Source organism: Neolamprologus brichardi, chromosome 3, assembly GCF_056152115.1.
Source record: "Neolamprologus brichardi isolate AB-2024 chromosome 3, ASM5615211v1, whole genome shotgun sequence".
Lineage (NCBI taxonomy): Eukaryota > Metazoa > Chordata > Actinopteri > Cichliformes > Cichlidae > Neolamprologus > Neolamprologus brichardi.
Genome location: NC_142106.1, coordinates 51,951,725 through 51,974,384, shown reverse-complemented (window position 1 = coordinate 51,974,384; position 22,660 = coordinate 51,951,725). Strand labels below are relative to the sequence as shown.

Below are 22,660 nucleotides of genomic sequence, written 5' to 3'. Positions count from 1 at the left end.
TGAGGAAGGAAAGCTGCAAAACAATTCAGCCAAAACTCAGGCTGGGTGTTTCTAATGATCTTTACCTATAATTGTCTTCCGACTGCTGCTTGTGGAGAATTGATACAGGTCCATCTCCCCACCTGCAAGTGACACACTGAGACAACTTGATCATTCACTGTCCTGGTCCGGAGTCTGTGGACTCTGTGTTTATGTTTAAGTTTATTAACATTCTGTGGTTTTGTTTATTTTGGGTTGTTTCTAATTATCCCTAGTGTTTTGTGTCCTCTGTGCCCTCCTGTTCCACATTCCTATGTTCTGTCTCCCCAGTCTGTGTTAAATTTGCATCTGTGTTAGAGTTCAGTTGGTGTGTTTCCTGTTTTATTTTGAAGGTCTTTTCAGTGTTTCTAGTTTCACTTCCCCTTGTGTTGTAATGTCCAATTAATTCCAGCCGTGTCTCTCTCCTGTCTTAAAAACCCTGAAAGTAAGATTTTAGTTGTTCTTGACTGGGAAAAACAAAACCCTCTTCATATTATTATTACTTTTTTCATCAACCACACTCTTATTCTGTTTTTCTTTTGTGTCCACTAAGGGCAGCTGGTGACCTGCAGTATCACCCGCTCCCCCCAGTTGGAGACAATTCCCCTCTCACAATTCCACACTTTTTTTGTTTTGGTATTTTTTCTTTTTCATTTTTACCCTTTTTTTTTTTTTACCCCATTGTTTTACACCCGCACATCAACCTCTAAATCCACTTCTCCAACCTCTCTTTTCCTTTCTCCCCAACTGCTCTCATCTAGTTCTTGATCAAATTCTCCATATTATTACTATTTTGTCTTGTCAATAATCCCCTGTAATCCGCTCTGTCTCCCCTTTTGTCCCTCAAAGGAAAACACACACACACACCTCCATTTTGCTCCTCACCTCCATTTTGCCCCTCAGGGCACTTACACACACCTCCTCCATTTTGGTCATCAGGTAGTTTAAACACACACCTACACAACTTTCCTTTGTCCTCAAAGGAGCACCCCCACACTCACACCTTTTGTTCTTCAGATTCAGCCACATGCTACTCTCTGCACAATCACACTTCAAACCTAAGTTTTCTTAAAACACAAGCTCACAACAAAGTAGAATTTAGGGAGGAATATTTAACCAATCTTCTCCCTCGGCCTCAAACCGTTTTAGTAGAATTTAGGGAGGAATTTTTAGCCAATCTTCTCTCTCAGCCTCAAACCGTTTTAGTAGAATATAGGGAGGAATCTTTAGCCAATCTACTCCCTCGGCCTCAAACCGTTTTAGTAGAATTTAGGGAGGAATCTTTAGCCAATCTACTCCCTCGGCCTCAAACCGTTTTAGTAGAATTCGGGGGTCCTGAACTTCCCAGGCCTCAAACCTAGCTCCAGAAACGCCATCTGGGCCTATGAATTCGTCAACTCATAGGAGGGGCAGCCACATCCAAGGACAATAGAATTTAGAAAGTCCTGCTTTCTGGGCCTCAAACCCTCACTTTTAGAGAAACCAGCTCTGTTCTACACACATCTCTTATGAAAATTTACGGACTTCTGCGTTCAGGACACTTTTGGGTGAAATTTAGCTTAATTTCCAATATGCAGATTCGATTAAACAGGTTCTGCTTACCTTGTTTTTTGCTGGCAATACCCTCAGTGTCCATTCCGCTTCAGCCAAGGTCCAAATGGAGATCAACTACCAAGATCCGGGTCACTGGCACCAAATTGTTGAGACAACGCTGGTCTCTGCGATTCTTTTGGTCCTGGTAGAGATTACGCTGAGATGTTTTACATGTTTTACACAATCCTTTTATTACCCATTATTCTTACAGATGCATCTGGAGATCAGCACACTGCATTCCTATGCAGTCCTATGCTAAAGGCTGATCTAAAGAACTCCACACAACAGTTACAGTTATAACCTCTGGTCTCCTCCCCCTACAGTAAACACCCCGACAATGGAAATACACTAGTACAGTGGCCAAGGGTGCTGACACCCTGACCCCCATCTCCTTTTATGGTAGTGTCCGTTTGCCCTTTGTCTGCCCCTCACCCTCAGTAACTCTTGTTTCATGCCCTGGGGGTGGGGGTTGATTGTCCTTCTGCCCTGCACCTAAGTTCTTTGTTCCCATCCAAGGCCTATTTTCTATTTTGTATCCTTACACCCATTACTACAATATTATAATGTTGCAAGCAATCACAAACTACATTCTCTTTAACTCTGATCTACATTAAGGAATCTATTCTCAACACAGGTCAAAGGTCACGGCACACAGCAGACAGTGGGAAATATTATAATTCTGATCATTTATCAGCACATATCCGTATGTACAGAGGTGGGTAGTAATGAGCTACATTTACTCCGTTACATTTACTTGAGTAAGTTTTTGAAAAAAATGTACTTTTTAAGTACCTTTTTTGCACGATACTTTTTACTTTTACTTGAGTACATTTATGAAGAAGAAACTGTACTTTTACTCCGCTACATTTGCAAAATTCGACTCGTTACTTTTTTAAAAAAAAAATTAGTTTAACACATTAGATAACATGCCGTCAGTGGAGTTTCCGGTAACTTTTTCACCAATCAGATATGGCCGTGCAGTCACATGACCAGTTTGAAACCGTGGCGGGCAGAGCGGCCCATGCAGTGTTGCCAACTTAGCGACTTTGTCGCTGTATTTAGTGATTTTTCAGACCCCCTAGTGACTTTTTTTCTAAAAAAAAGTCGCTAAAAAAGGACGTGAAAGCGCATATTGCTTTTACTCTCAACAAGCAGCGGGTGCTGTAAAGCAGTCAGTTCTCCCAGATAGCAAGGAAACATTGAACAGATGTTGATTTTCCATCTGAACCATCAGAATCGTCAGGGTTGAAATGTCAACACAAATCCAATGTTGAAACAACACTGAAATACTGATGAAACCGCTTACAGCTGCTACCACTTGGACTATTCCATAGCCCCCCCTCTCACAGTGGTACATCCCTTCAGGTAACCATTGTCTTGTACAGTAGAGCGGGACATTAGATTTACTCTCAGCGGAATTGACCGGAGAAGGCATCAGTTCATGCACTGCACTGGCCTGCACCACGATTAATATAAGGTAAGAATGAATGACTTTTGTTCTATTCGTTATTTCCACGGTTGCATTTGAATAACAGTAAAAAACAAACAAACTTGTTAATGTAAAGTTTCGGACAAAATGTGGGAGCCCGAAATTGTGTCTACTTTCATCTTACAATCCGGCAACAAATAAATTGCACTGCGAACAAAGTCAACAAAGAAAACATTTTCGTTTCATACTTTTCCGTTATATTCCCTTACAAAGCTAGCTTAAAGCTTCGAGGGTTCCTTTGTTCTTGCCGTCGCCTCGGCGCTTGACCCAGACTTTCGCTCTGTAGTTGCTTTTTAGCATAGTACTACAAAAAATTGTAAATCTGTGATATATGATTGATAAACGTAAAGGTAACTGTATAAATGTGTTCAATGACTTTGTTACTTTTAATGATTGGAGAGCACCCGCTTCGATTCGCACTCAATTCAAACTTTACGTTGCACGCTCACCTAACTTTACGTTGCACGCTCACCTAACTTTACGATGCACGCTCACCTACCTTGCATTTGAACCTTTTGTCCACACGTAAACTGCGTTTTATTATTTATATATTAGTTTTTCGCCTCTCACTGCTTAAGCCATTAATCTTTCTGGAATTGTTTTTTTAAACAGATGCGACCTCACAAAAGATATTAGCTATGCTGTCAGACCTGACGACAGCTGTTAACGAACTCCGTGAGGAGGTCAGAGCCATCCGCCATCCCTGCTGCAATGAATCGGTAGATGCTGGGGTATTGCCTCTGGATTTGCCCTTGCACAACATTGAGGAGCTAAACAATGCAGAGGCAGCTTTTCAATCATAAGAGGCAAATAAGGCAATGGTAAGTATATAAAGGTTATGTACACTTTGTAACTATAAAGTGTAATAGCTGTCAGATGTGATTTAAATACATAACAACGGCCTGTTGATTAAACACACAAGCACTTGCATACACATTTAAGACATGAGACACGCTAATTCCATCTCTTAAAATGTGTCTATAGGTGAGACGCTTTGCCTTGATTGGAGGGACCACACTGGAGGTGCGAGTCCGCCGTGTAATGGCTTATGCCATTACAAACGAGCTGGCCTCGGTACTCAACTGGGCAGGGAAAAAAACCAAGGACCAGACAAAGCAAAAAATGGCATTTAAAGATACAGCGCTCTGCAAATGCATATATGGTGGTAAGTTTTACAGTTTTTTTGCTATATTACTTTGTCTTTCTTAATAACAAGACTTTCATGTCCGGTTAATCTGGAGATGGAGTCTTTGGTCTTTGGCTTGTTTAGTCCTCAGGTTGTAGTTGTACAGCCCGAGGACCCCATGTTTATTTTGTTTTAAAGGATACACGGCACACCATGCTAAGACTTATCACTTATCACAGCTCATAGCTCTTTGGGAATCAAATGCGGCAGTTTGCAGATTTACGCCTGGTGACTTTCATGTTTATCAGCCTAGGAGTTTACATACTTTCTCCCCGCTGAAGACAGTTAACAAGAGCTTATTCATGTGTTCTAATTCACTTTTTTTGTTTGTGTGTGTGTATTTTTTTCCTAGATGGCCTGACGCAGCAGTTAGGGGCAAACTCTATGTCCGAGTTTGTCTTTGCACAAGCAGTGCAGAAATGGCTCCGATATGCCCCAGATCGTATGGGTATGGGTGGTGCAGGACGCACATCATGCATCCCCATCCCAGAGTAAAAAATTACAAACTTCTGTGAAACATATAAATGTAAATGGCAAACTGTCTTTTAATAAAGTATTTAGCAAACAAAACATGCCTATTGACCTTTTTTTGTTTATTTTTTTTCTCTGTTACATCACATGCAATGCTTTCTTATTTTAGGATATTAATATTGACATGATACATTGTGAGACATTTGTTGTTGTTGTTTTTTTTATAAAGGGTGTCCAATTTGAGGAATAAGTACAATTATGTGTTTAGGTGGATTAAGTATTGATGGAAACATGCAGTAGTTTAGTATTGGTTAAAATACCTATAAAGAAATGTAGATTTCCAGTCATGATTTAACTGTTGTTTTAATAAAAAGCAACTGTGCGAAAGAGGTGGAAAATCAACACCATAGCTCAACATTGTTTCAATATCAGAATCTGACATTGTTTCAATGTCAGGTTTCAACATTGATTCAACATCAAAACCTGACGTTGTTTCAACATTAAAAAAGGGTGCAAGAGTGACGTTAGGTCAACGTCACACTTCAACGTTGATTCAATGATGTCGCCTGATATTGACTCAACGTTGTTTCAATGTTTCCTTGCTATCTGGGCTTCTTTTACTCTTTTACTCTTATGCTGTTTTGTGGATCACAAGGTTTAAAACTACTTATAAACACACACACACACAAAGTAACTCCACCAGAGTGCCTATTTCGGGTCACTTTTGCTGGTCCAAGCCCGGATTAAGGAGCAGAGTTGGAATTGTGACATTAAAAAAAACAATAATTGCTAAAAGAAATTTAATTTGTAGTTCTAAATAAACTCAAAATGCATTTAGGACGTTTTTTACTCACTTTATGTCTCTTCCACGATGTTATTTCTCTCTCCAACAATGTAGGTTACAATTACATTAGCATGATCAATTATGCAAATTAGGTGATGGCGTCATTTAGCGACTTCTAGCGACTTTTAGGACAGCCAATAGCGATTTTCCTTACTGAGGAGTTGGCAACACTGGGCCCAAGCGTCTGAGTCTACGCTCGAGCTGAAGAGGATGAACACCTTTGGCCTCACATACAAAGATTGTTTCGCTTAAAAGCAGCACAAAAGAACAGCTATGTCTTCAGCGTCGGTGTCTTCAGTGAGAGCCAAAACAACAACTTTTCAGCGTGATAAAACTCAGCTCGTGTAACCTGAGGAAATGGTAAGTTTTCTCTAAATATCTTTCTAGCTAGGGTTAGCTGGATGTCAGTCTTATGTTACAGACGCTGTGTCGAGCTCGAGCTGCGAGTCATGTTTTCGGCGCTACGTTGTAGTGAGACAAGTTTGTGGGTGTTTTGTGGAGCTTCGGCTGTCTTTTTAACTGCTCGCTGGTTAGCTAGCGTGAGCTATAAGCTAACAGATAGCATGGTTAATGACGCTGGAGTTCCACGCACATGTAAACAGCTCGTCTCTACTGCTTTAACTGTTAAAACAAAGGCAATACTGCGGCTGGCAGGATTTATTATGTGAAACAGCAGCTTGTTTAGTTTAAACAGTCTGCGTTAAGCTGGGCAAACACTGCGATTTTTTTTCAGTCACGTTATTCAGCTCTTGCTCAAACTGTACAATTAAATCGCAGGGGTTAGAAGTTCATAGGTCACGATGCAGGTCTCACACTATACGGCCTGATGCTCTGATGCGACCTGAGTGCTCAAACTGTGCGTCCATAACATGAAAATTATCATACAAAATCTGTCCCTCACTCTCCCTCTCTGTCTTTCACTCACACAGACACACACACCATCAACTTTGCTAAATTACTAATGAAAAACATTGACCAGACAGCTTTGATTGAGCAGCAATGTCCATCCAACTCTTTTCATGGTTGTTGTAGTCGTGATAATTTTGTGAGGTCACATTGAAAAGCCTCGGATACGGAAGTGTAGAGCTGCCACCGGGGCAAAAGAAAAATAGAGCTATATCACATTATAACGTTAAGTTTATTGTTCTAACAATATACTTTTAATGTTTGTACAATATACCTTTCATGTTTGAACAATATAATATCACGTTATTACAATATACATAATTATCACGTTCGTACAATATAAATATTATATTGTACGAACGTGATATTATATTTTTCAAACGTGAAAGGTATATTGCACGAACACTTTTCACGTTCTAACATGATATAGCTCTATTTTTCTTTTGCCCCGGTGGCAGCTCTACGCTTACGTACTCGGATGAGATTGCCTCATCCTACAAGTTGTGCCTCCATCTCTTGTGTCCGGATCACACGCTGCACTGCCGTGCTGCTCCACCTCCGTGCTGCTCCACCTTTTCTTTCATTTCTGTGTTTGTGCGTGTGCAGTGTGATAGGTGACAGGATTTCAAACTGGTTTGATTATCATGCGACCATACGATTGATGATTGGGAGCTGGTCGTGAGGTGTTAACTGCTCGTTACCCCATGTATACTACACGATGTACACACAATTAAGGCAAGACATGGGCGGATCCCCAAAACGGTTGCATGACTGAAAAATCGGCTCAAAATGGGCCAAAAATCGCACAGTGTATGGGCAGCTTTTGGAGGCTAGCTCCAAACAAACATCTGCAGCTTGGCAGTGTATACAGCACTATAATGACCAGACCTAATTCTTTTGAAAACCATATATCTTTCCACAGATCTCAACTTCATCAGACATCACCTAGACTCAGAGCTGGATGAGGCCAGCGCAAACAGCAGCCTAACTGACGAAGATGATGGATCCATGGGGTCAGGAAAGCCAGAAGCAGGGGAGCTGGAGAGGTACCTTTCATGTCCATTCACTGGAGGTATGGATGTATTGCATGGCGTTCCTCACATCAAGAAGCTGTTGATCAAAGTCAATACAGCTCTTCCTGCATCTCGAGCCGGTGAGAGACTTCTTAGTAATGCAGGACTCCTGCCTAACCCTAACTCCTCCCTAACCCCCCTCCTGTTCACTGCCAAACGGTCACAGCTTCACAGCAAGAACCTTGAGAGCCAACTGCTGCTGAAGCTGAACCACCATTTCACTGATTGAAGAAAATATTTATGGTAAAGTGAGCCATACACATATGTACATCCACATAGTGGAAATTTGTATTTGTCTTTTATAATTAGTTTTACTGTGATTTCAGTGCTTATTTTTGAGTGTAGTTTTTATTTGAAATATTTTCATTCTGATGTTTGTATCGCATGGTTTTAGTGTTTTCATATTTCATTGTGTTAATCCACTGTCTATACTTCAGGGTATTTTAGTATACAAAGAACATTTTATAGTTTTGTTAGAATGTCTATTCCTGTGGAATTTTAGCACAGATGTGTTGTTTGTTTTCAATTCCTGCTGTCCGCCTTGGGAATAAACTTTTCCTGATTATACCTGTTGCATCTCTGTGTCATTTGTTTCTGATTTACTTAATCCCATTTAAAAGAACCACCCCTAGTATGACATTCTGGCACATCAGCTGTAGTCTGTTATGTTGAAGTTGCATTGTTCTAATGTTTTCTCTGAGGCTGCTGTAAATGCGAATATATTTACTGTGGGTTTTGCTTGAAAAAGCTTTACGTTGTGAAATCTTGAAATTAGAATTGTTGTGCCTTATTTTGTGGATCTTTTACATATATTTCTTTTGAAAATACTAAAATTTGTATATTTTTTTTTTTTTGTTTGTCTGATAGCATTTATTTATAAAATAAATCGAACATTTCAAACATTTACTCGCTACTTACTCAGTACTTGAGTAGCCTTTTCACCAAGTACTTTTTTACTCGAGTAACTTTTTTGACGACTACTTTTCACTTTTACTTGAGAAATAATATTTTAAAGTAATAATACTCTTACTTGAGTACAATTTTTGGATACTCGACCCACCTCTGCATATGTATAAAAACAAAGCTGACACTGTGAGACTTGATCAGAGGTGTGATCATCACAGCAGAGGCCTTTGTGTCAAAGTCACTGAGGATCAAACAGAAACACATGAAGCAGATTTTCCTGTTCTGGCTTTTTATAGCAGATAACCTTCAAAATATTCTGCAGTCGATCAAAAACTGAAGCAAACCATGAATCAACATGTGAACATGACCTGATGCTGCTGAAGTGAAGCAAAGTTACAGAGGTTTGATTACAGACACAGCTGAGAGTTTGTAATCTGTCATCATTTTAAAAGGTTTAAATTTCTTCAGTATTGAACAGCAGAAATGAGGCTTTGTTTTTGGAGGCCGACAGCAGTGAACACAACAGCAGACTGGTGCGTAATAAGCAGTGAATAATGCAGAAAACAGGTTTTTGAAGGTAAACTGTTCTTGAAGTACACTGAGAGAGAGAGAGCTGTGCAGGAAGTAAACGTCAAAGTCAGAGAGAATTCATGACGATGTTCATCAAACGTAAAGTGTAGTTTGGATCTTCTTTTGCTGCTGGTTCAGTCAGTTTTGGTTGGAGACAGATGAAACCTGCAGCTTCAGGATCTGTGAGCTGTCCACTTTCAGCCCCGACGGCGTGTACGTGTACGTGCAGTCGAGTGAACGATCCACGCTCTGTGTTTCCATCTTTGTGTGTTTAGCTGCTCTCATTTACTGTTTTATCTGTTTGGTTGTTGTTGAAATACTTTTGGGAGCTTTAACCTGAGATTCTGGCAAAATACATTTATATTAAAAATCAACTCAGCAGGAAAAACACGACTTTTTCTAATTAATTTCTAATTGTCTAATAAACTTACATCTTTCATTCTTTATACAGATTGATGAGCTGTGGTTTGTCAGAGATCAGCTGTGATTATCTGGCAGCAGCACTGAAGTCCAACCCCTCCCATCTGAGAAAGCTGGACCTGAGCTACAACTACAACCTGCAGGATTCAGGAGTGAAGCATCTGTGTGGTTTCCTGGAGAGTCCAGGATGTGGACTTGAAACTCTGAGGTCAGTCAGCATGTTTAGTTGTGCTGAGATGAATATGATGTGAAAGTTGTGCTGACACTAAACTGCAGACATCAGGCTGATATTATACTGATCCACACTGAGGATCTTCATGGTAAAGTCTGTTTTCTTCTTCTCTGGTTTAATCCATTGACTGCAGCAGTACAATGTTCACATTTCAAACCTTCAAAGAAGAAGAAAAATCCTCCACTGGATAATTCACTGTGAAACTCTCCAACTCTTCATTCCACCTTAAAGTCTGTCTGACACTGAAATCCAAAGCAAAATGTGCGTTTGCTTTACAGACAGCAGTCCAACACAAACATACACACATCATCCAAAACACAGTCCAACATCCAAATCTCCTCCACTGCCAGCATGAATGATGGGAAAGAGAAGGAGGAACACTCTGACATTCAGGGTTAGAATGAGTTTCATAAAGCAGACTGTGAAGATCAAAGCTGCATTAGAAAGCTTACATGAATGAATGAGTGGACAGAAGTGGACAGAGATCATCTGAAGCACTTCAAAGGCTTTAAATCAGCACATTTCTCTTTATTCTTTATCAACTCTGTTAGTTTCTCTCAGTTTTCTGTGGAATGAAGCTAACAGCAGGCTAATAAGATGCTGACCAATAGGTTTCTATTAAAGGTTGTAATTTGTATATAAAAAAGTGCTTTGGCTCAGCAGGGATCAGCTTACAGGTAGAATACAGCTGCTGGATGGGATTAGCATGTCATAGCTATCTACCAAACTGCTAACTGGGGAATTTCAGGCCATCTATGAATCATTTTTGCTAACTGTTTATTCAGCTTAGGCTCACAGGGCTGCAGCCTGTGCCCTAGCTGTCATAGGGCAAGAGGCGTGGTCCACCTGCACAGGTGAGCAGTCCATCACAGGGCCAACAGAGAGAGATAGAGAAGCACTCTCTCACATCCACACCTACAGAAAATTTAGAAGCACCAACGAACCTAAGCAACAATTCATTGGACTGTGGGAGAACATCCAACCTCCACAGAAAGGCCAACAAGCTTCAACCTACAACCTTCTTGCTTTAAGACACTAGTGCTAACCACTTTTCCCCATTTCAGCCCAAATCCTGCATCTTCCTGTTTCTGACTCCAGGCCAGCTCCACTAAAACTTTCTCATCAGACACTGCCACCTAGTGGAGGAAGTCTTAGTTCCATTTGAAGCTTCAGATTACAGTTAGTTCCTTTACAAAGAGGTGGAGGTGGTGGGGCCACAGCACCATCATCACTGAGTGCCATAGGACACTTAACCTTTGTTTCCATATGCTGGGAACTTCCTGTTGTTCCAAGGAGGACTGGAAAATGTGTGAAAATCTCCCAGTCAGTTCCTCACAGCACACTTCAATCATTTCCCTCCCACAGCATCAGGACCAGGGCTTTTTCTGTCTGTCATCCCACTAATAGATTTCCACACCAACACCTCATCAGTGGGACTCTCAGAGCTACCAGCCCTTTGCTACAATCACAAAGCTCTTCATTGAAATCAATGATATCAAAGCTGGAATCAAATGAGTCCAAGTCTTCTGCTGATTCAGCATCACATTCATCTTTGCTCATTGTTCTGCATCCCCACCATGGACTTCATTCCTTTCCAAGCCAGCCTTGAGTGTTCTTTATTCAGCTCATCCTCTGCTTTACTTTTACACCTGATTTTAGCTGCTTTATCTCTCTTTCAACAAGTTTCTGTGCCTCAATCTTTTTCTTCTCTTTCTCATAGTAAGACAGCTTCTTCTGCCTGAGAACATGTTGGAGTGATTTACTAATCCAGGGCTGCTTATTGGGGAAAATACTTCCTGTTTTCAAAGTAATCCCCATTTATCCCAGAAAGAAATGTCAGTAGAAATCGATGATCTAAGTGAGAACATGAGCCTTTTAAAAGTCCCAGTGGGTTTAGTCAAAGCAGTCCCTCATTCCCAGTATAGAGTCTTTGGTTCAGACTGGAACAACTGTGTGCCCAGTTTGAGCTCTCTTCAGTCCTGTGACCTGACAGACCCAGAGGGGCCATCACATCACATTTATAAGCTCCCCTAATGGAGCCACAACACATGTCCAATACTTAGTCTGTCTTGTTGGACCAACTGGAAGAAATGATTCAAGGACTTAGTCACAGAACAGAGATTCAAATCTCCAAAATCCAACTGGCTGCATCAGGACATATAGTCTGAAACTCTGCACAGTTTCCTGTTTGAAGCTGCTTCCTGCTGGCTTCAGCTGTTTGGAGTTTCCATTTTCTAAACTTCTACATTCTGAACCTTCTTCAGCTCTGAACAGATGATGAAACACTGAATGATTTCAAGCTCACACTTTGTCTAATAAACTTACATCTTTCATTCTTTATACAGATTGAGTTTCTGTGGTTTGTCAAAGATCAGCTGTGATTATCTGGCAGCAGCACTGAAGTCCAACCCCTCCCATCTGAGAGAGCTGGAGCTGTGGGGAAACAACCTGGAGGATCCAGATGTGAAGCAGCTGTCTGATCTTCAGCAGAGTCCAGACTACAGACTGGAGACTCTGAGGTCAGTAGAGTGATGGAGTGAGTGAGTGGTGCTGTCAGCAGTATTGTACTAAACACAGTCAGTATGAAACAAAGATCCAGTGTTTCCTGTAAAGCTGCAGCTTCTCAGTGAAGCTGTGAGAGGAGAATGGTGACAGGCTTCAGGATTGGACACAAACACTTCCTGTTTCTGCCTTTTTGTCACCTTTATGGTCACCATAGTAACGGCTGACACGGTCTGATCAAACACTTTCAACAGCCAATCAGCTCTCTGAACAAAGCAGCACGCGGACCAATAACTGCATTCATTTCAAGTTTAAAGCAGTGAAGAACACAGTCTGTAGGTGAGGAAGAATTTAGTGAGAGCAGATGTTTGGATGGAATTCCTCCAGTTAACAGCTGGAACCGTCCATCTGGATTGTTGGGCTTGTTGTTGGGGTTCCTACAGAGCTCAGAGTGGACACACCAAAGTTCTTCTAATGAATGAAAGTCCAAACTCAAACTAGGAGGGAAAAACATTTTCATCAACTTCAATAAAAATCCAAAGATTAGAAAAAGTGAAGCAACAATGAGTCCTAGTACAGTCCCAGCACTGAAGTCCCTGCTGCTCTTTATACTGGATGTGCTGCATCACTGACTGACAGCTGATGAAGAGTCTCTGGAAACACTCATTTATCTCCTCTGCTCTTCCTTCTTCTCTCTGCAGGTGGAGGGACTGATGGTAAACAGGACGGTGTGTGTGCTGAGAGAGGAGGAGCTGTGTCCTGATGATCCAGAGAGGTTGAAGCAGCAGCAGCTTGTGTGTAGAGACGCTCTGACTGGGCCATGTTACTGGGAGGTGGAGAGGAGAGCTTCATCCAGCAGTGACTGACAGAGGAATGAGAAGAAGTGCAGATGACTGTCAGTGCTGCAGAGTGAACTGCTCTGAGAACAGCTCCACTGTCAGACACAATGTAGAGTCCAGCATCATCCCTGTGTGTCCCTCTGGATCTGACAGAGGATCATCAGTGTATCTGGACTGCTCTGCTGCTGCTCTGTCCTTCTACAGTCTCTGCACAGTCTCTGTCTGACTCTGGCTTCAGACCCTCCTGGATCAAACTCACCTGGAAAGACTTTCAAACATCACTCAATAGATTTGAATACAGAATATATTTGATATATACTGTAGATGTACTGTAGAGTTGCAGTTTGTCACTTGTAAATACAGTCTGTGAGCAGCAATGAGCTGAAAGATCTTTCTAGAAACACGAAATGTTTTCACTCTTCTGTTGCTTTTTCATATATTTCCACAACATTAATATTGATCCCACCTGTCTCACCTGTTTCATGCTTTTATACATAAGAACAGGACACGTGTGATCTGAGCGCTGCTGTGGTTGCTGTGCTGCACGTCTTCATTTAGATAACAGAGACATCTAGTGGTTCAGAGGGAGAACTGCAGAAGGTGGAGCTGTGTTTTAGCATGGAAAAATTTTTATCTTTTAGGCGCAGATACAAATATGACAAGTATCAGTGTAAGATACAAAAGGTCAAATCAGTTAGCAGAGAGAACAGTGATCACACAGCAATGTAAGAATAGAAACATAACAATGAATCTGGACATGTATACAGATGGAAGCAAACAAACAGGATGTAACACTACATTAAAGCCACAAATGGGAAAAAAAACAAAGCCAAAGGAAAATATATTTGATCTCAGGAATCCAAATCAGATTCTTTAGAGCAGGGGTCGGCAACCCTGGAGGAGCAGAGACCCGAGCCGGCCGCCGGTCCGAGTGTCAGGTGAACTGAACTTCTGGTAAGAAGTTATGACCTGCAGTCTATCTGGGTCAGATAAAAACCAAGTTTAGGTGGAGTTTATTTTCCTTGTGCTGACTTTTTACAGTCAGTTACAATAACTCCCACTCGGAGACCTGTGTCTCTGAGTGGGAGACCAGAGATCACATTAACATGTGTGTCCCTGTATTAACAAACATGCCATATTGGCTCAGTTTATTTTTCTTATCATTGTTGTGAGGACATCATAAATAGCATTTGTATTTTCTGTTGTACAGTTCATTTGCTGTTATGGATAAAAAGTCTTTTTTTGTTTCAAAGTAGCTGATAACTATTCGCTGATAGCTGCCAACATCTGCGCACAAATATAATCCTATAAAGTGGTTCTATATAGTGTGTAATTTATTGCTAAAGCAATCATATGGCACATTGACTTCTGAGGAAATTTTAGATGCACTCATCATCAGAAAGGTTGCCGACCTAAACCAGGGGGTTTAGAGTATCATAGAGTTTTTGTGGTTTGTTTTCTTTAAGTCATTTCACAGATTTTCTCTATCATTTCAATTCCTTGAATAAAACAACAAACTTAGGGGATGATTTTGTAATCCGACTTTATGTATGAAAGATTTGACTAAACATAAAACAATCTTCCAACTCCGTCGTCATTCTTATCTTGTGAAATCAAACCAAATGTTCTGTTGTTTCTAAATCAGGGATTGATGAAATCTTTGGTTTCATCCATTTATGAACATGTTCTCATTCATATTAAATCGTAGTCTAAGTCATTCTTTAGAGGGATAAATGTCATTCATTATCTTCAAATGTGTTTCTGTTGTTTTGGGGGGAAGTTTGAAGTCCATTGTTCAAAGTCTGTTCATGAAACTTTATGAAGTTTATGTAGGATGTTTTTCCTATTTTGTATTTGTTTGAATTATTATGTATTTTTGACTCTTTCTGCCATGATGCCAGGTCTCTCTTGAAAACAACATTTTTAATCTCAATTAAATTTTCACCTGGAGAAATAAAGGATGATAATAATAATTTTGTCTTCAGGGAATCATTTCTCTGTAAAACAGCTTCTTCTGAAACTCTTGTTACATTTGTTGTTTATTGTTTGCTGGTTTTAGAAAAATGTCATCGTCTCTGTGTGAACTTAAACTCTACATGTGGTGTCAGCTGTAATACGAGCTCTAGAGTCTAATAACGATGCTTTTATTATTGTCTGGTATCCAACCTAACCCTGGGCCTCTGGCTGAATGTGAAACACCAGCATATGTTAAAAACTGTCTGGGTTACACATGCATCACGTCGTGTGCTTCCTAACATGGATATGATTGGAATCTGGGCCTGTTCAACCGGTGCTGGTATCATTGTTGTTTCTGAGACTTTCCAAATCTTTACTGGATAAAAACGTAGCAACTGATGGATTTAACATTTAGCACTCGGACTGTCCCAGAAAAGGCAGAGGTCTGGAAGTTTATGTGAAGGTCTGTCTTGCTGCTCAAGTCTTGTTCTCTCGATCTGCACCTCAGCCATTTGAAATCTTGGCCTTAACTATTGATCTGTTTGGAAATCAGACTGTTGTTGGCTGCTATCAGCCTCCATCTGCTTCCCCCAGCACATCACCGTCTCTGGTTCAACTTTTATCTGAACTGCATTTTAATGACGCCTTTCAGATGGATGATTTTCATTGGGACTGGATTTCTTCTGTGTCTCACACCCAGATAAATCTGCTCTTATTGACCTTTTTTAACTAATATGCTGCGTAAGTTTTCCACATCTGCAGTTTTTGCCAACGACCTGAGTGATCACTGCATAGTTGGTGCTGTGAGAAACACTAAACTCTCACGCTCCGAGCCCCGCATCAGTTTGAACTTGGGTCATATTAAACAGGCTGACAATGTCAGTTTGGGAATATTTACAGGAGAGTTGTGTCTACTTTGTGGACAGACACGCCCCTTTTTGCCAGGTCAGGGTGAAAGGTCGGGACAGGCCTGGTTTGGTTCAGTACCGTCCGATCTCCTACATGAGAGAAACCAGGCCTGGGCAGGAAGTCTGGCTCTGATGCTGATTGGCTACGTTTTCATTAGCTGTGTAATCGGATTACTGCCTCCATCATCAAGATCCAATGTAACTATTTTTTACTTTAACGACTGACAGTCCAAACGACCGTAGGAGGTTTTGGCAAACTATAAAGTGTCTCTGCCAGCTGTGACTCCTCAGAGCTACCTCCTCACTTAAATATCGACTCCACTCCTGTGTCAGACAAAACTGAAATGTTGCAACAAACACTTTGTTGCTTCTTGTTCTTTGTTCAGCACAGTATCTGATGGTAAACCTCTTGCACACAACTCTGCTCGTAGTTCCTGGTTCCTGATACCTTTTCCTTCACACCTGTCACAGTAGAAGAGGTTTGTAAGGCTTTGAATAGCCCCAACACCAGAAACTCGTCCTCACAATCGTTCTCCTTCCTTCTTGCACTTGGCTGCAAATATCATAGCTGAGCCAGTGTCTTATATTTTTAATCTTTCTCTACAACAGAAGGCTTTACCACAGATGTGGAAGTGTGCCTCTGTACTCCCCCACTGAAAGCTGGTGATTCTTCAACAGTTAATAATTACAGGCCAATTTCCAAACTCTGTGTCTTATCTAAGGTTCTTCAAAGGCTGGTAAATAATCAACTTCAAAGTTATCTGGATGAAAATATGATTTTATCTCCCTTCCAGTCTGGTTTTAGGAAACTGCACATTACTGGAACTGCTTTGATAAAAGTTCTCAAAGACATCTATGAAGCGCTGGATGCAAAGAACTACTGTGCAGCTCTTTTTATTGATCTATCAAAAGCCTTTGACACTGTTGACCACAACAAAAAATCTTCTGGCACAACTTCACCTACTTCCAAGTTGCGTGGAGAGGATGAGGATCTAACAGCACAGGAACTCCAGCAACACTCAGTAGCAGCTGCTCCCAGTCCCTTGGTTTATGAGCTGAGCTGCTGACCACAGCATTTTATGTCATAGATTACTGGAAATAGGCCTTTCAGACCGAGCAGCTGGCTGCTTCTCTAATGTTCTTTTGGACATCAGCAGTGCGTTCAGCTCAATGGTCTCTCTTCCAGCTTTTTAAATGTCACTAAACGAGTGCACAGGGTTCTGTCCTGGGCTACTTATGTCAACGGTGTGGCACAAAATCTAGATGCATCTGTTCATTTTATACCATCAACATACTTTTCAAATTACAGCAGCTGTTGATAGTATTCAGTCTCAGCTGGCTCAGACTGGCTTTAAATGTAGAAAAATACCAAAGTCATGTTGTTCACAAACAGAAAGAGCGTCCGGCTTTATTTCCTTCTCCTGTATCTGCTCAAAGTATTTCTATTGAAACTGTGGCCTCGTACACATACCTCGGTATTGTGATTGATGACAGTCGTTCCTATAAGCCACACATTGAACATCTAATAAAGACACTGAGGCTGAAGTTGGGCTTCTCTTCCAGGAACAGATCATGTTTCACGGGAAAAAGCTTGTTGCTGCCACCTTTTTTTTACCTGCCCTGGATTACAGTGACATGATTTATATGAATGACTCTGCTCGCTCTCTTCATCTGTTGGATTTTGTCCATCATGGGGCATTAAGATTTATAACTGTCTGTAAACCTTTAACACACCACTGTACTCTGTGTTCTCTGGTTAACTGGTCCTCATTGGTCTTACACAGGATGGTCCATTAGTATCATTTTATCTATAAATCTGTTTCTGGTTTACTGCCTCCTATTTATCAGAGTACATGTTAGGCAAACAGTTTAGTCATAGCCTGCAGTCTCAGGACATCATTACATTCACTGTTCCATCAGTTCATGCAGAGCTTGGGAAGAAGGCGTTCTCCTTTTCTGCTCCGTCTTCATGGAAAACATAACCGAAGGATTTAAGGCTCTCAGTTGATTTCACTTGCAGACTTCAAAAGACGTACACATGTTTTTGTGAAACCATCTCTGGGAACTTGTTCTCGTTTTTAATATGACTGAGTACATTACACAAACTTTTCTTTTATTGTTGTAATTTTAGTATGTTTGTCTGGAACAGGTCTCTCTTGTAAATGAGACATTGAGTCTCAATGAGCCGACCTGTAAAAATAAAGCTTCAATTACAAAGTCCTTTGTTTAAAAGTTCCTTCAGCTGCCAGTGGGAGGTGCTGTGGCTCTATCGGTTGCTGAGCCTTTATATTGTTAGTTAGAAACTATAAATATAATGGCTCACTGGATTTCAGAATCAGAGAAACTTTATTAATCGAGGAGGGAAACTGAGATGTCATAGCAGCAAATATACAAGAAACAACAAGCACTCATATGAAGTGAGTGTAGAAACAGAGTTATGATGGATAAATATTCAGATAAACAGAGAAATATAGGTATAAATATACATACCAGTATAAAAAGGACAAGTTTCAATAAACCTTGGACACACACAATTAACAGGAGTAACATCCCCCACTAATCTGCCTGTTAAACCTAACTAACTCAGCCTAGTCTTCCGTACATACTGGCGATGGGTATTTATGTACCTCCATACCGTCAGCTGTGAGGAAGACAAACTGTCTTAAACACAAACTGCGGCGGTACTCCCAAGCCAATGGCTTCAGCCGCCTGATGCACAATAACTAGAAAGCAAATCAGTACAACGCCTAATGCAGGTGAAACTGCTGAAACCTAACAGGGGAATAAGACTCCTGATTGAAACCAGCTGTGTGAAGCCACAGGCTTACTCTAAAAGGCAACAGCGAACCATAAAACTCTCACCAATAAAACTATATATAAATAATCCGATAAAACCTACAAACTCTTCTGTTGACAAGTTGTTGTGGCTCCTCCAGCAAATGGCCGCAGCAGGCTAAACATGAGGACGCTGATGACGACAACAATAAACACATGAGATGCACTTCTGCACTATTTGCTCCTTTAATTCCACATGTTACTGTCCACTATACAAATCAGCACATCGAACTATTAAACAAATGCACAGACTGCACAAACACAATGACTGCAACTCACAAAGAATTACACCAATTACTACACCAAACTACAACATCGGCCTATGGCATCAATTAGTGCATAAAACAAACATCAAGTTAGAGTCAAAAATGCATCAAAATGACTCAAGCTGGGGTCAACAGGTTTCCCCTCATGCTCACCCGACCTTTCTGCTCATCAGGTGCGGTGAACAGGTGAGTGCAACCACATTTATCACCTAACACGCCCACGAGTCACGCCCCACACCCGTGCACCAATACAAGGTGTGCATTTAAACCAACCCTCTTAATCCAAAACAAAAAGGAACAACTCATATGGCTCCTACACTTGTGCTCAAGAACTCAGTCCTATATTTTAGGTTATTCTGAATAAATCGTTCATGCCCTCTCTTTGGAAAGAAGCTGTTGTGGTTCCTGGTCCTAAATCTAGTCGTCCAAAAGTTCTAAATGACTTCAGGCCTGCTGCCCTCACCTCAGTCTTTGAAAAAATCATCAGAAATGTGATTATGGAAGACACTGAACTTCAGCTTGATTCAATGCAGATTGCACATAAGCCCAATAGAGGAGTGGAGGACGCGCTTTTGATTCTACTTCAACTGATTGTCAAACATGTAGAGAGTAAAGGACTTCAGTTCATCGATTTCTCTTCTGCTTTCAATAACACAGCCCCAGATTTGAATCAAAAGACTTTTAGAACAGTTTGAAATCCGGACAAACCTGAGCAAGTGCAGTCATATAAATATCTTGGGGCCATTGAGTCTGTTTTATCATGAGAATGATGCAGGACTAAGTCTTATAAAAGCAACTTTGTCGCTGCTGCTGTCACTAAACTTAACAACTAATAACTGTTTTTCTGATTTGATTCATCTCGTCTAATTTCCAAATATGTGTCTGTCAGGTTTAAATCGATGTGTGTGTTTGTGAAGGGATGACAAATGCTATTATTTTTCTGTAAAGCAAATTTACCTAAAAGTAAAGTGACCTTGATATGTCAGGATGTAGATGTCCCACCAACAACGTCATCCAGCCCTGAAACATCGGTACTGTTCAAGGCAGCATTGCTGTCCACACGTCCATCAGAGTGTTAGAGGTGGCTGTCACGGATGTTGCAGTCTGCTCTCTGTTTCCATGAAACAACCACACTTGAAATGATCATTAAAGCTACCTGTACTAAAGGAAGCTGAGAACATGGCAGATGTGGGACTGACTGTGATCAGACTGTGACGATTGTTCTTGAGCAGATCTACAGGTCAGCTGTTCCACATCATGTTTCTAGGATGGAGCCGTCTGGAATAATGCCGCCCTCTGCTGGACAGATATCGTGTTGTCCCTGAGTCCTTCTGATCCTCAGCACTTTCTATCAGGAGACAACGCACCCAGGTCCCATTTGACGTTGTTCACTTGATGTTCTGAAGCCCAGTACGGACCTTAACACGGGCTCCATTTGGACATATTAGATTAACTGTTTTTTAAGACCAGTTTCTTAAATTACATGACGGTGTGATTTTTATTTTGTGCTTTTAGTGCAGAGAGAGTCTCTGTGGAGGTTGGATGTTCTCCCCGTGTTTGTGTGGGTCCTCTCAGGGGACTCTGGCTTCCTCCCACAGTTCACAGACATTCAGGTAGTGGGGTTAGGTTAACTGGTGAATAAGTGTGAGCGTGAACGGTCGTCTGTCTCCTCACCCTGTGTTAGCTGGGATCCACTCCAGCTCGTACATGCCCGTCAGGCACCATCCTCATACCTGTTCTGGTAAATCCAGTCCTGGAAGACACAGCTCACCTGGAATCTGTGTTCATGTTATAAAATGTTACATTTCATTAGAAGTTGGTTGTATTCCAGTTTTATGTTGCAGTTTTCACTTTTGAAAGGGAAGGTTAGTCCAGCTCAGTCAGATGCTGAATGCTCTCTTTCAGTACGTTGTTGTATTAAACGATGACTCAGCAGACGACACATTGTAGCCATGTTAAAAATCATGCAACAGACCCTTGGTCACGATGTCATTGTGGGGATGTCTAAAGGCTGCGTTCCTTCTAATAACCGTAACAAGTGTTTATGGGGCTCCTTGTGATGCTGGGTAAAAGTTCAGCCTCTGAAGACCTCGACGTGTTTGAAGTTATCGACAGGGTGCAAGGTCCACTTCAAAGGTGTTCTATGTTATATGTTGGTCAGGTTAATCAAAATGGAAACTGTTGAACGTTTCAGAAGTTTACACATTAACCAACATGGTCCAGCACTAAACATCGTAAAGCCTTTAGTTTTTGGAGAGAGGATGCTGCCATCAAATTCAAAATGGGCTAATATTTTTCTTTAAATGTTACATTTTCCCACTTTATTTAAAATACTGGTTTATAGGATTTGCAAATGATTACATTTTGTTCTTAATCCTATTTAACACAGCGGATCAAATTTAGGGAAGTGGGTGTTATATTCAGATTGTGGGATAAATTTAGGAAATGTAAAACTTTTGATGTTAATGTTGTTTATTTGCAGGGTTTAAAAATAAATGTGTTTACTGTTTGAAACTCATACTTGGCCTTCTACTCTTCATGGCTACTTAACCAAGCTAACAGCGTGGACAGTCTGAGGAGCTGGGAAAGAAAAGTGTCTGAACTGCTTTAAATTTCTTGAAGACGTTTTATTCAAGAAGTTTCTTCAGTTCTGAGAGCGACTGGTGGAGAATCCCAGGTTTAGGTCCCGTGTGAGTGTCCCCCTAAGAGGGTCATGGACTCCCTATTGATCCTCTGCCTAATCACACGAGCCAAGGTGAGAATTGGAGAATTAAACCATCCTTTAGAAACTAGATATAAATGTCATATTTTCCAACATTGATATTTTTCTGTGTTTCAGACGACAATGAAAAGATAAAGAACAGTCTGTAAATCATAAGTTATCAATTCAAATGATTACTAAAGCCACAAGAGAAGCTTCCTGTTATTTGTACCACTCACCTGGTCATGTGATCCAGCTGTGCAGCCAATCATAACTGACATCACTTTCTACTTTGATGTTTCCATGGTGAATGGACTGATTCTTGTTTAACACGTTCATACTCTGATGGATGCATCGGAGAGGGTTAGTGTCTTGCTCAAGGACACTTTGTGTGCCAGCTGGAGCAGTCAGGGATTGAACCACCAACCTTCTGATCGTTAGATGCCTTGCTCTATCTCCTGAGCTACAGCCATCATCAAAGCTCTTTCTTAAATCCTCTCTGAGAGGAGCTCAAACACGAGGAAGAGACGAAAGTGAGGGAAGAGAGTGGACTCATTAGTAAAATGAAAAACAGCCAGCGTTGATGTTTAAGACAAGTGAGGTAACAGAAATACTATATATGGCAGCGGTCACCATGGCAACATCAATGTCGGTTGCTACGTATTGTATTGATCCTGATCTGTGAGCCTCATATCAGGATATGCTGTTGTTTGTATTTGTTTTCATTGTTACCATTTTTGTGTCTTTTTTTAACAAACTACTTTTATCTTGCCATCGTTTGTCAGAGAGTCAAACTAAATTTGGTTCATCTTTCTACAATAAAAACATATCTTCATCTTAATTATTGTCTGTGCAGAGTTGTAGTTACTCACAGTGACCACTGGAGGCAGGTGATCCTGATAGTTTCCCTGGAACCGTCCAGTTCATCCACATTAATGAAGCTGT

The 22,660-nt window shown here is 40.9% G+C and overlaps 1 long non-coding RNA gene across 1 annotated transcript; it reads left to right on the top strand.

Annotated features, from left to right (window-relative positions):
* Positions 1 to 2,847: 2,847 nt before the first annotated feature.
* On the top strand, positions 2,848 to 4,773 carry LOC148105773 (uncharacterized). Its single transcript, XR_015718616.1, has 4 exons — positions 2,848 to 3,088; positions 3,713 to 3,921; positions 4,085 to 4,265; positions 4,639 to 4,773. It is a non-coding gene; the product is annotated as an uncharacterized LOC148105773 (long non-coding RNA).
* The last annotated feature ends 17,887 nt before the right edge of the window (positions 4,774 to 22,660 follow it).